Below are 10,997 nucleotides of genomic sequence, written 5' to 3'. Positions count from 1 at the left end.
TAAAAAATTTATATTTTTCTAAGCCTCGAGTATAAATAAAGCTTGATTTGCACAACAATACATGCTTGAAAGATTTAATATGTTTTTTGGGGGGGGTTTTTTGAGCACCTGTGCATGCACCAGTGCGTTTTACTTTGACAAATCCGGGTTGATCAATAACATTAGTGTGCCGGTGTACAGAAGAAACAGCACCCAAAGGTGACCCCAACTAGTGGCATCACCACAGGGCTCCAATAAGCTGCCCCCTCAACCTCTGCTCAGCAAATCGCAAATCTCCAACTTTTAGCCCTGCTGCTGTTGGTTTGATTATTGTTTATAGATACAGCCGAGAATTAAAGCATGGCCCGCAGGCAGCATAATTATTTACAGCTGAAAACTCATATCATTACCAGCATGCTCCTAATTGCCAGAAGTAATATCAATGTTAGTTGATTAAGCATTTTTTTTTTCATCTTCAGCCTCCATAATGCGCAGAGATTGTTTTTCCTCAGCATATGGGGTGACGGTTTATCTCAATACAGCTGTTCATCTGGCTTTGCTTCCATTTGTTTCCCTACTGTTTGTTCCAAAAACACAAAATCTTCAGAGGGTAGCGATCGATCGCTTCAGTTTTTGTTGTTCACTCACAAGGGCGAACGCAAGAATTATTGTTGATAGTTAAAAAAAAAAAATCTCCATAAATATCCAAAACAGATACAGATGGACTCACAGCAGCAGCAGCAGCAGCAGTACACTCAGAGTAATCTCAGAGTCACTAAGAAATGTGCGGCGCTAACTAAGTTCACCGTCAAATGATTGATTAAAATAAATGTTTACTTGGCCGGGGCCCCTTGTGGACTTGTCAAAATATTTCATCCAGTATTTAAAGCAAAAAGAAAGAAAGATTAGGCTATTAATAACATGACCCATAAAGAGGAAAAAAATACATAAGCCTTGAAGGCTACTTTATTATTCACATGCAGATTATTCAAACATCATTGAAGCTTTGCAGCAGTAGAAACTTGTTTTTTAACCTGAGTATAAAAATGTTCATCAGATTGGTTTATGCTGAGTTTAGAATTTATTTTTAAAAGGGGAGATGTTACATACATTATACTACCCCTTTAAAATTCTGAAAAGATCACGCACTCTTTGCTTTTTTTTTCTTATTATTTTTATCAAGACTCTTATCAATAAACAATGTCAGACTTTCTACTTAATTCAGAAAGAATTTTACGAATCACGATATCACTTAAGAAAGTATATTTTAGTGTCGTATTGAAATGTGGTGTGATAGACTGGCATTTTGACTAGGGCTGTACCATATCTCTGGGCTGGGAAAGGCTCTAGCCTTCACTAGTAACCCTGAACAGGCCAGTATGAGTACAGAAACTGGATGACGGATGAAGTGTTAGTTTAATTTTGTCAAAAAGTGTATGTATCCACTTGTCAGTCATTGTTGTTTCTGGATTCTTTTTTGCTTTGCTTTCTCCTTGGCCACAGAGTTCGTAAGGCCTCGTAACAGTGGGAATGAGTGGCATTTTCTTTCTTTTTTTTCTTTTTTTTTAAGAATAAAAAGGGCTTGTGTGATGCTTGAACTTTCCTTTCATCATACTTGGGAACAGATGTTGCAGAAATAAACTTGCTTTATATGATACAGAAAAGAAAAAAAAAGAAAAGGGGGAAGTCATCGAAGGGTCAGTAAAAATTTTGCGCGGTTTCATCAGAATTCGTCATACGCTGAGGAGAACTAATATTACCCCCAAATTATTGTGTTTACTAAGAACTTCATCAGTGGATCTCATGCTTCCACAGTCAAAATTGTGCAGCAAAGTGGAATGATTGTTAAAAAGGGCAATGCAAATAGTGATTAAAAGTGGGCCTTGGGTCATCATTAGGACATGATTTCAGAGAGATTGAGAGCAAGGGCGAAGTGTTTGAGAAACATCTTCCTGACCAACAAGAGCTGTTCTGCATGCCACTGACTCTTCATGACGAAGCCTTATTACGTACTTTTTGAAAGTCAGCGTCTTCTCCGTTGATGAGCACACTGACTGAAAGTTCAGGCATAAAATGCTTGAGGAAATTAGACAATTGTTGGAATTAAACTTTACACAATAAACTCGTTTATTTTGTTTGTCATTTAGTTTGAGATGGGGTGATGTCATCGTGCGATGAAGGTCTTATTAACTTTTTTTTTTTTTTTTTTAAAGAGTAAGTGACCAGAGGCAGGAATGTGTCAGTGGCTCAAAGGTTATGTATGAACACGATATAATGTAGATTTAGTTCAGACATATTGAGTGTAATGGGTGCACATCTGCACTTTAATTTCAAATTATTAAAAAGGTACACCAATATTTTTATGTCCTTTTTTCAATGGCATGAAAAGATTTTACAACTGAAGTTTATTAAGCTAATTAGTTTACAAATCAATTTACCAGTTTGCAGGCTGAAAACTTATAGTGTTGGTTAAATAACAATATAAGTTTGTTGTTCCTGTAATGGTCATCCACCATAGTAGCAACATTATCCAAAATCTAACATGTCTGAAATGGTGTTGTCACTACATCAATGCAGACAGAGTAGCATTACATCATGTTTTGCTTTTGGTTTCAAACTTTCTGAAATGCGGCCAAATGCTTTTTACCAAGTAAACTTTTATGGAGTCAGATATCTAATAGAACTCTTGTTCCCAAAAAGTTATGATTTTCAGATTTGTAAAAATGTCATACATCGGTTTCAGAGAGACACCCAACGGATTTACTTTTTACAAGTGAACAATTATAGTGAAATCCATAATTCTCATCTTGATATATGTAAAAAACAAACAAACAAAAAAAAACACTTTATTTTGGGTTTATTTCAAATGTAATGGGCAGAAAAAATGAAAGTAGAGGAAAAAAAAAAGAAAGAGAAAGAGATGGGACAAATTGTTAAAAGGGAAAAAAGGAGATAGGAATAATAGGCATTGAAGTTTGTTTCTGTAGAGAGAGAGAGAAAAAAAACAGAGAACCAAGGAAGAACTTAAAAGTACATGGCATGATTTAATACAAGATGTATTTAGTGGACACTGGATTCCAGTATATATTGTGTCTGTAACTACCTGGACCCAGACATCTGTGGGTGTGTGTTTGTCTGTGTGAATGTTCGTATAAAAGATTTTTCCATAGGCATGATCAATGCAGCCACAGGACTGGAGGCAGATATGGGGGAAATCACAGCCACAGGCCTCCAAAGGCCCCCCAGAGCACAGCAGGGACCACCTGGGTTGAGCCAGGAGTGAGCTGGCATATACCCGAGCACCCAGTCCCAGACACCGAGAACCACCATCTCACCGGCAGGGGGAGGCACCACCCACTAGCAGGTAGTGTGATGGTGGTGGGGGGAAGTAATAGGCCCCACATTTGGTGGGGGCCATGAGATGATACAGACAAAATCACACATTCCCACACTCATGGGCACAAATACACACACCTAACATGAAGACATACAAGAAATGACACCATATACTTATTTGCACTGCCCATACATACTACAGTATACTCATAGGTTCAGGTACCAACACCCCAGAGTGGCAACCAGCCTATGTACCCAAACTGCACAGGGTCCCACAGTATGGGAGCAGACCAACAGCCCAGCCTAGGGCTGGATGATTTAATCAGAAACCTGCACCTTCTTTTCTTATATATCTGCACAACTCAATTAATGTTTGCCTTTATAGCATCAGAAATAAGTTTTTCCCCAAGAAAGCTTAAAAACTCTTTTTTTTTTCTTTCCTTTGCATAATACATTCAGAATGGATACAAACGTCCAAGGTAACACTAAAGGAAGTCCTGGAAAACAGCTGCTGATTGCTGGAACCTATGTTCTCAGAGGCTGGTCCCTAACCCAGATTGCTGTCTAAACATGTAGGAAAATCTTTGAAATGTAAATGTCCAATGACCAACTCAATTCAACTTTTCTTCGGCGGACATGCAACACTGACCCTTAAGGCAGTAGCAAACTCATTAGGGTATTCATAGACTTTGTGTCCTCTGCTTCTTACCTTTTAAGTTTTTAAAGGGTATAATGTTCACTCTGTGAGTTTAACCCAGATCCTGTTTGAACTTTTAATGATCTATTTCCTACAGTTAATGATTCAACACTCGGTTTACTACTGTGCGTATGCACTGATTAACACACAAGCGAAGCAAGGACACTTCTGGAATTAGAAGTTAAATGAGGTAAAACTGTACTCCCGTCATTTTTCAAATAGGTGCATGCAGTACATTTTAATTTACAGAGCCATATAATTTTCATGGTGTTTTGAAATACACATTCACATCAGTATTTTTATGGAATAGAATTATGCTATTCTCCCACAGTGGGGAAACTCAGGTGTCACATGGAGAAATTAACAATATACAATTTACAGTACAAATACAAAAGTTTACAAGACAAATAGTAATTTTGTACATTTCATACATTTCTTTAAAAAATACCACACTCAGATTAAAATGTCCAGCTAAGTAAGTTGCATAATTCTACCTCAAACTACCTAATTTTGATGGTGCTCTTGCAAAACAACTTTTAAAACAGTGAAGACTCTTTATAGCAAACAAAACAGCAGCACAGTCTTAGCATGTTCTCTTTTTTCCACACATTTTCTAGGGCATTTTACAAAATGCTGCGCAGCGTTCCCCAATTAAAGACGATATTTGTTTCACCGTGATAATTTTATCTACGTATTTACCAGAAGGAGGGAATCATTTACCTAGTTTTAAGGTTTTCTTTTCTGTAATACTATTTCTGTAATTAAAACCATAAATATTATTTCCAATCAAATGTTGAGAATATAGAATTGAGTCTCTAGCCATGTTTTTTTTTTCCTTACAGATTATTTGTTAAGCTGCTAAACTTAGTGTGTTTTGTGTTTGGATAGGAAAGAAAAGAAAGAGTACAGCACAAAGTAATTCTCAGTAAATATTTCTGAACAGTCGTGATGACACATAATTTGTATATGTAATGCACTATTTGAAGGTCCAGAGCCGCAACATTGACTGTGGGATTTTAAATAATGCGCACTCCAAAGCTTGATAATCCTCAGACTTGTGTTTGGTTTGCAGTGAGATAATCAGCATTAAGAGACACGTTGTGAATGTCGCTCAACGAAAGATGAAAAGTACACGAAAGGCCTGAGTCAATACTGGAGCTATTGAAGTACGTTCTCAGAGTAGCTCTATTTCTGTTGACTGGCGGCCAGGTATTTTGCACTTTAGCTCAAACCTTTCAGATACCACACTTTAATGTCAAGAACAGACACGGCAAACTTGTACATGCTGACAGAATTATTTTGTTAGTAATTCATAAGCATGTGGCTGTACAGACGACGCATAAGATATATGTTGCACAGTTACCATAAAGCACTTGTGCTGCTGCTGTAAAAAGTGTTTGCCATACAAGTGTTTGCAGAGGAAATGGAAAAATCCGTCTATTAGAAGTGTATGACTTTCAAATCACCAAACACACAAAGACCACTGGAATGTCTCGTTTCATACATTCCGATGTGCCACGTTTGACATTAGGTTATTGTTTATCCTTGAAAAACATAAAGACAATGCATTGTGTGTCAAATTCATCTGCTGGGTTTCGGTGATGTATGGACAAATTTGCTTTGCGCCTTTTCACATACAAAGAACTGCCAACACCTGGTGAAGTTCTAACGTCTTAATGAAGCTCCCTTCCCAGTGGAATACTCCCAACACTCGGTCCTAATGCATAGGCTGAAGTGACAGGTGTAAGAAGTGCATGGTGTTTTTTTGGAACATGAGATTCAGCTGAACTCAATCTTTATCCATGAACTGAAAGAGACCGAAGAGAACGCTTAAAGACGAAGGAAATCCCAGCATCCCGCTCGCATGGCCAAATGGTAAATGCGAGTCTGCGTGGGGCACGTTGTAAGTGCTCAATATTTCCTGCACATGAAGCCACGAAGAAGACAGGAGCAAGCATTCTCTGTTGTATAAAAGTCATATATCGCTTGCAGGCACCAAAACACAAAAGAAGTTGAGTCGTGAACATATTATGAAACAAGATTGGAGAGTGGCAAATTGGTAATTAGCTTCTACATTGCAAATGAGCATTACAGTCTTGCTTATGACTTTCCTCTCTGGTCCCCAAAGCCTCTTCTATTAATTTAGCTCTGAGGGGCCATCCATAAACAGGCTGAATAAGCTGTTAGCCTAAACGACGAGTGCAAATGAAGGACTGGCTAAATATGCTGAAGGTAGCTGAGATAGTAAAATATTCCATGCACAAATTGGAGAAATCAGACAAGGAAGTAAGTGTAAGAATACATTAGGTTCTCAGTTATCCCCATATATATACACAGATGAAACCTATTTTTAATCACCACTCTATTAAACCAAACCAGGGATTTCCTGTGTCACGTCAGAGCTATTTTGTAACTAAAGTTATTACTTCATTTACGATTTGTTTGTTCATTAAAAAAAAAATTAATAAGATGCACATTGTGGTACACATTATTTATATAATTCACTCAATAAATATTTGAATTATGTCTGGCTTTTATTTTGTTTTTTTTCTAAACCTATCTGCTTGGCATATTACGACTGTATGGAATGACATCATTTCTCTCCGGGATGACGCTCCGTCTCTCAGCCTTAATTGAAACGGCTGTGAACTCCTGGAAGTCTATACCTCGTCTTATGAGGTCAGTTTCCTGCCTCCAAATTCATTCAGCCCTCTGGTTGTCTCACACAAGAACAAGAGGAAGCCATTACTTTCAAATGAAACCGAAGCGAGACAGAAACTTCCAAATTAATTTACAGTAGAACACACCTCACAGGTAACTAACTCGAGTTTAATGTAATTACTACAAAAGCCATGAATGGCTATAATTGAGAAAAAGCCTACAGCACACAGGGATAACAAATGGCCGGTTAATGAAAGTGGAGAAAGTCGTATCTATTCATATTGATGCGAGAGGGACTGATGTCTGGCTTATTTGAAGCGGCTTCATTTTGCAAATACAGTATGCTTCAGCGTGGACTAGCGCCACTGCTGCCCTGCTCTTGCCCTCCTGTAAGCATGCAGATGAGTCCGCCATTAGGTCTAAGTGGTCTTCACTCGTAAAGGCTGCCATTTCACAAATTAACCAATTTACAACAATAGATGATAGCCTGTGGCTAAGGTCAAAAGGTCAGTTGTGGTAAATATAATGTGTAAGCCTGCAGTATAAGAGAGATTCATAGCGTATCTTTCAAAAACACACACACACAAAACCAGAGTAGTAAAGGCAACGCACAAATAGATTGATTCAAAGGATAAAAATATTTCACCTCATTCTGCTTTGACCTCAACTATAGGCTTTAATGCCGTCTCAGTCTTTGCTCTGGCCTACATAGTGGCCTAAATGGCCGTTACGTGGTTTAATGCAATGGACAAAACAGCATTAGGCATTTGCTCCGCATCCCCAGTGTGCAGAAAGGCTTGTCAGCCCTGCAAAATAGACTGGAAATAGACGGAGGAAGAAAAAGAGAGAGGCACTCTCGCATCCCTGCCCTTCCAGTCCATCGAGTTTGCACCAGGGCAGACGGACATATGGGTGATGCTACATTCTTTAAAGGGAGTGAAGCAAAATTCCTAACCCAACCTCTCCGCCCCCATCCCTGCCTCCCGCCCCGTCGCTCACAAATTGCCCATTCGAATGTCAGCCCTCCTTCTTATCAAGCAAAGTCTATTGTCTGCCAATTCATGGGACACTGACAAGAAAAGGCCAGAGATGCTGCTCATATTAGCAGTCAGTGTTTTGAACACGGAGGCACACAGTCAGACACACTGCCAAAAAATCAATACAGCTTTGCATGAGCCTGACCCACATACAGGCACACCACAGCCTGAACAGGCAAGGCAATATCATTATTGTGTGTATTTGGATTCATTTGCTATGCATTTATAAATCCATGAGCTGAAAAGACAAGTGATTAAATGTGTGTGTGTGTCTGTCCTGTGCGTGCGTGGATGTAAATTTGAAACACAAACACACTGCAGGTCTGTTTAGTTGTTTAGGAAAAGTTTTGTTTTGTGAACATGCACAGAGACCCTTACATGCATGCGCATGCGTGCGTGTGTGTGTGTGTGTGTTCATAAGTCCGATCATTGGGCCAGAGTGGGTGTTGAGTTCACACAAGCCCTTCCTGCTGCCTGACTTCACTGTCACTGATTGCAAGCGACGCAGAGCTAATAAAAGAGCAAAGCAGACTGTCAGCAGTGATTAGGCAGGCTACACAGACAAGACAAAGAGAGGGGTGAGCACAGCGGCATTAGCTATGGTCATTAAACAACTTGAGTCAAGGAGATTTTCAGACTAACCTGTTTTATTAAAAGGGAAGGAGGACAGCACAGCAGAGGAGTGTTTGCTATAATTATTCCACATTTTACCCCAAAATCGCACTTGAATGCTTTAGAAAGTGAATGTGAACAATGAACACGACAGTTCCCTGCAAAAGGATTCCCATCCAATGAACTTTTTCACATTCACGTTACGACCAATGTAACTTCATTGGTATTTTATGCGACAGCCCAAAACTGTGTAGCGCATCATTGTGAGCTGGAAGACAAAGGATACGCAGTTTTGAAAAATATTTTATAAGCAAACATGCCAAAGGAGCGCAGTGTGTCAAAACAGCCAAAACCGTGGAGAGCCCACCTTTTGCTGCATTTACAGTGAAGTGCGGTGGGTGTGTGCTTCTCCCTTCACATTTAGAAAATAAGTGCAAGTGTGAGAAAATCTATAAACATTAATTTTTAGGTATTACCACAAAAGACCTAAACATCCTCGGGCGGAAATTGGTCCAGACTTTGACTGGGCCATTCTGACAAATGAATGTGATTTGGTCTAACCATTCTGTGGTAGCTCTGGCTTAATGTTTACTGGTTATCGTCATTCTGGAAGCTAAACTTTCATCTCAGTCGAAAATCTTTTCTGGTTTGCTACTAGGATTTTCCTGTAATTAGCTCAATTTATCTTCCAATCACCTCTGACCAGTTTCCCTATAAGCCAAGCATACACTGAAGATGTGGCTGTAGCATGAAACATTGTGGAAAGTTAATACTTTCAATCCGCTGTAGTTTAGATGAAAATTTGCGTTGGTCCCATTCACCTTTAGACAGAGCAAACTTTCAGAACTGTAAAATCAATTACAAGATAAATTATCTTGTATGTTTTACCTCCATTTTGGGATAAACATTGCATATAAATTTTACATTTATTGCTACTTTAATCCTTGCAAACAGACAACAACGTTTAAGCGGTAACAGTGACTCAGGTGTCTAGGATGATGTTCAAAATCCATATCGTGTCCACTCTTTGTGATTCATACGCAAAGATTTGTTCAATATGCCTTTTGAGCACATAAATAGGCATCCCGACAGGTCGTCAGGCCACATGTTTATTATTGCAAGGTACGGATGATAAACGCTGTTTAGTCCAGCACAATAGATGAAGAAACGAGTACAGAAATACACCAGACGCGGTGAAGCTGTCATAACCATGATGAACTGTTTTTTGTTTTTTTTTTAAAGTACGTATATTTGTAATTCCTGGTCTTCAGATTGTTTTTCCTCCAATTACCTAAATATACAGGGATGTGTAAGTGCACTTCCATCCACTTGCTGAGCTGCGGCTATGAGGCAGTAGGAATGTCAGACAGGTCAGGAATCTTTTCCATTTGCCTCTAAGCATTGTTGGCTCCCTGACTGCCTGGCTGCCAGATAGGTTGCCACAACACCTTAGTCTTTCCTTCCCTTTCCATTCACAGTCACACCATCCTCCTGTATGGTGAACATAGCTACCTAGATTTTGTTTTTCATTTATTTAAATGAAACTTGGAGAGAGATCATACTTAGGCAGCACAAATGTTTCTAAGTCAGCATTCAAGCATATAAATGTGACCAAAAAAATGTGCAAAGTGAGATATTAGGGTTTAAATTAAATGTATTTCACTTTTAATGTCACTTTAGATAAAAATTAATAAATAAATAAAATAGAGAAGTTTAGAACCCAATTTTGAAACTACCTCATAATTAAGTATAAATAACACTGCATACAGATAGGAGGACAAATAAGAGTCCAGTCCAAGAGTACATAATTTCCTTTAGGGCTGACCGCCAAGAGCAGAGGTGAGGATGACGAGCTAAGATTGTTTCCACTCTGGATATTAATGCATATTCAGGCACATTTGGTGTTTTAAGTATTAAAATAGGCAATTATATAGAGGGCATTTCAAACATTCATACATTTTTGCTACCTGTTTGTGGTCTTGGTCCAACACAAAAACATATTCCAGTGCTTACGTTACCGACTCAGTTTTTTTTTTTGAGAAACTGAATTTCAGTTTTCCTTAGCTGCTTAGCTGTAAGCACTCATGATCCAAATTTTCAAAAGTAAACCCCTGAATACATTGTGTCTACTGGGTAGGTGGGTGTAGATGATGGATGGGTGGATAGACTCTCTTATTTGACTCTACTTATTGAGATACACCTGAATAATCCCCTTCTTCGGACATTATCAGTTCAACAGAATGCTTTAGAAATACATTTTTACCATCGTAATCAGTTTGCTAATGTTGCATAGCCAACGTAAACTTTGATTTAATTTCAATTCCAAGGTTCAAAACAGCCTTCTCACTTGCTGTATTGGGTAGATCAGCTGGATAAAGACACAAATTGGAAAAAAAAATGGATCGGTGCTGTCAAAATAAAAGACACAGTTTCTTTGGGACAGCCAATGAAGTACCGTCTCGAAACAGCAAGGTATAACTAAATGGGCAAATAGAGGCTGCGATGAACGGATGGAGGTAATTAAAGGTGACCTAAAAGCCCAGACAGGAGGCAGTAAAAGCAGCAGTAAGAAGAGCATATGTTCGTAAAACATGCGAGATGCAAATCTTCCAGCACTGTACATTAGCTCAAAAATATCACTGATTCCTTAAATCACATTTAATGTTTGGGAATAA

Source organism: Poecilia reticulata, linkage group LG20, assembly GCF_000633615.1.
Source record: "Poecilia reticulata strain Guanapo linkage group LG20, Guppy_female_1.0+MT, whole genome shotgun sequence".
Taxonomy (NCBI): Eukaryota; Metazoa; Chordata; class Actinopteri; order Cyprinodontiformes; family Poeciliidae; genus Poecilia; species Poecilia reticulata.
This window is presented reverse-complemented; position numbering follows the sequence as displayed.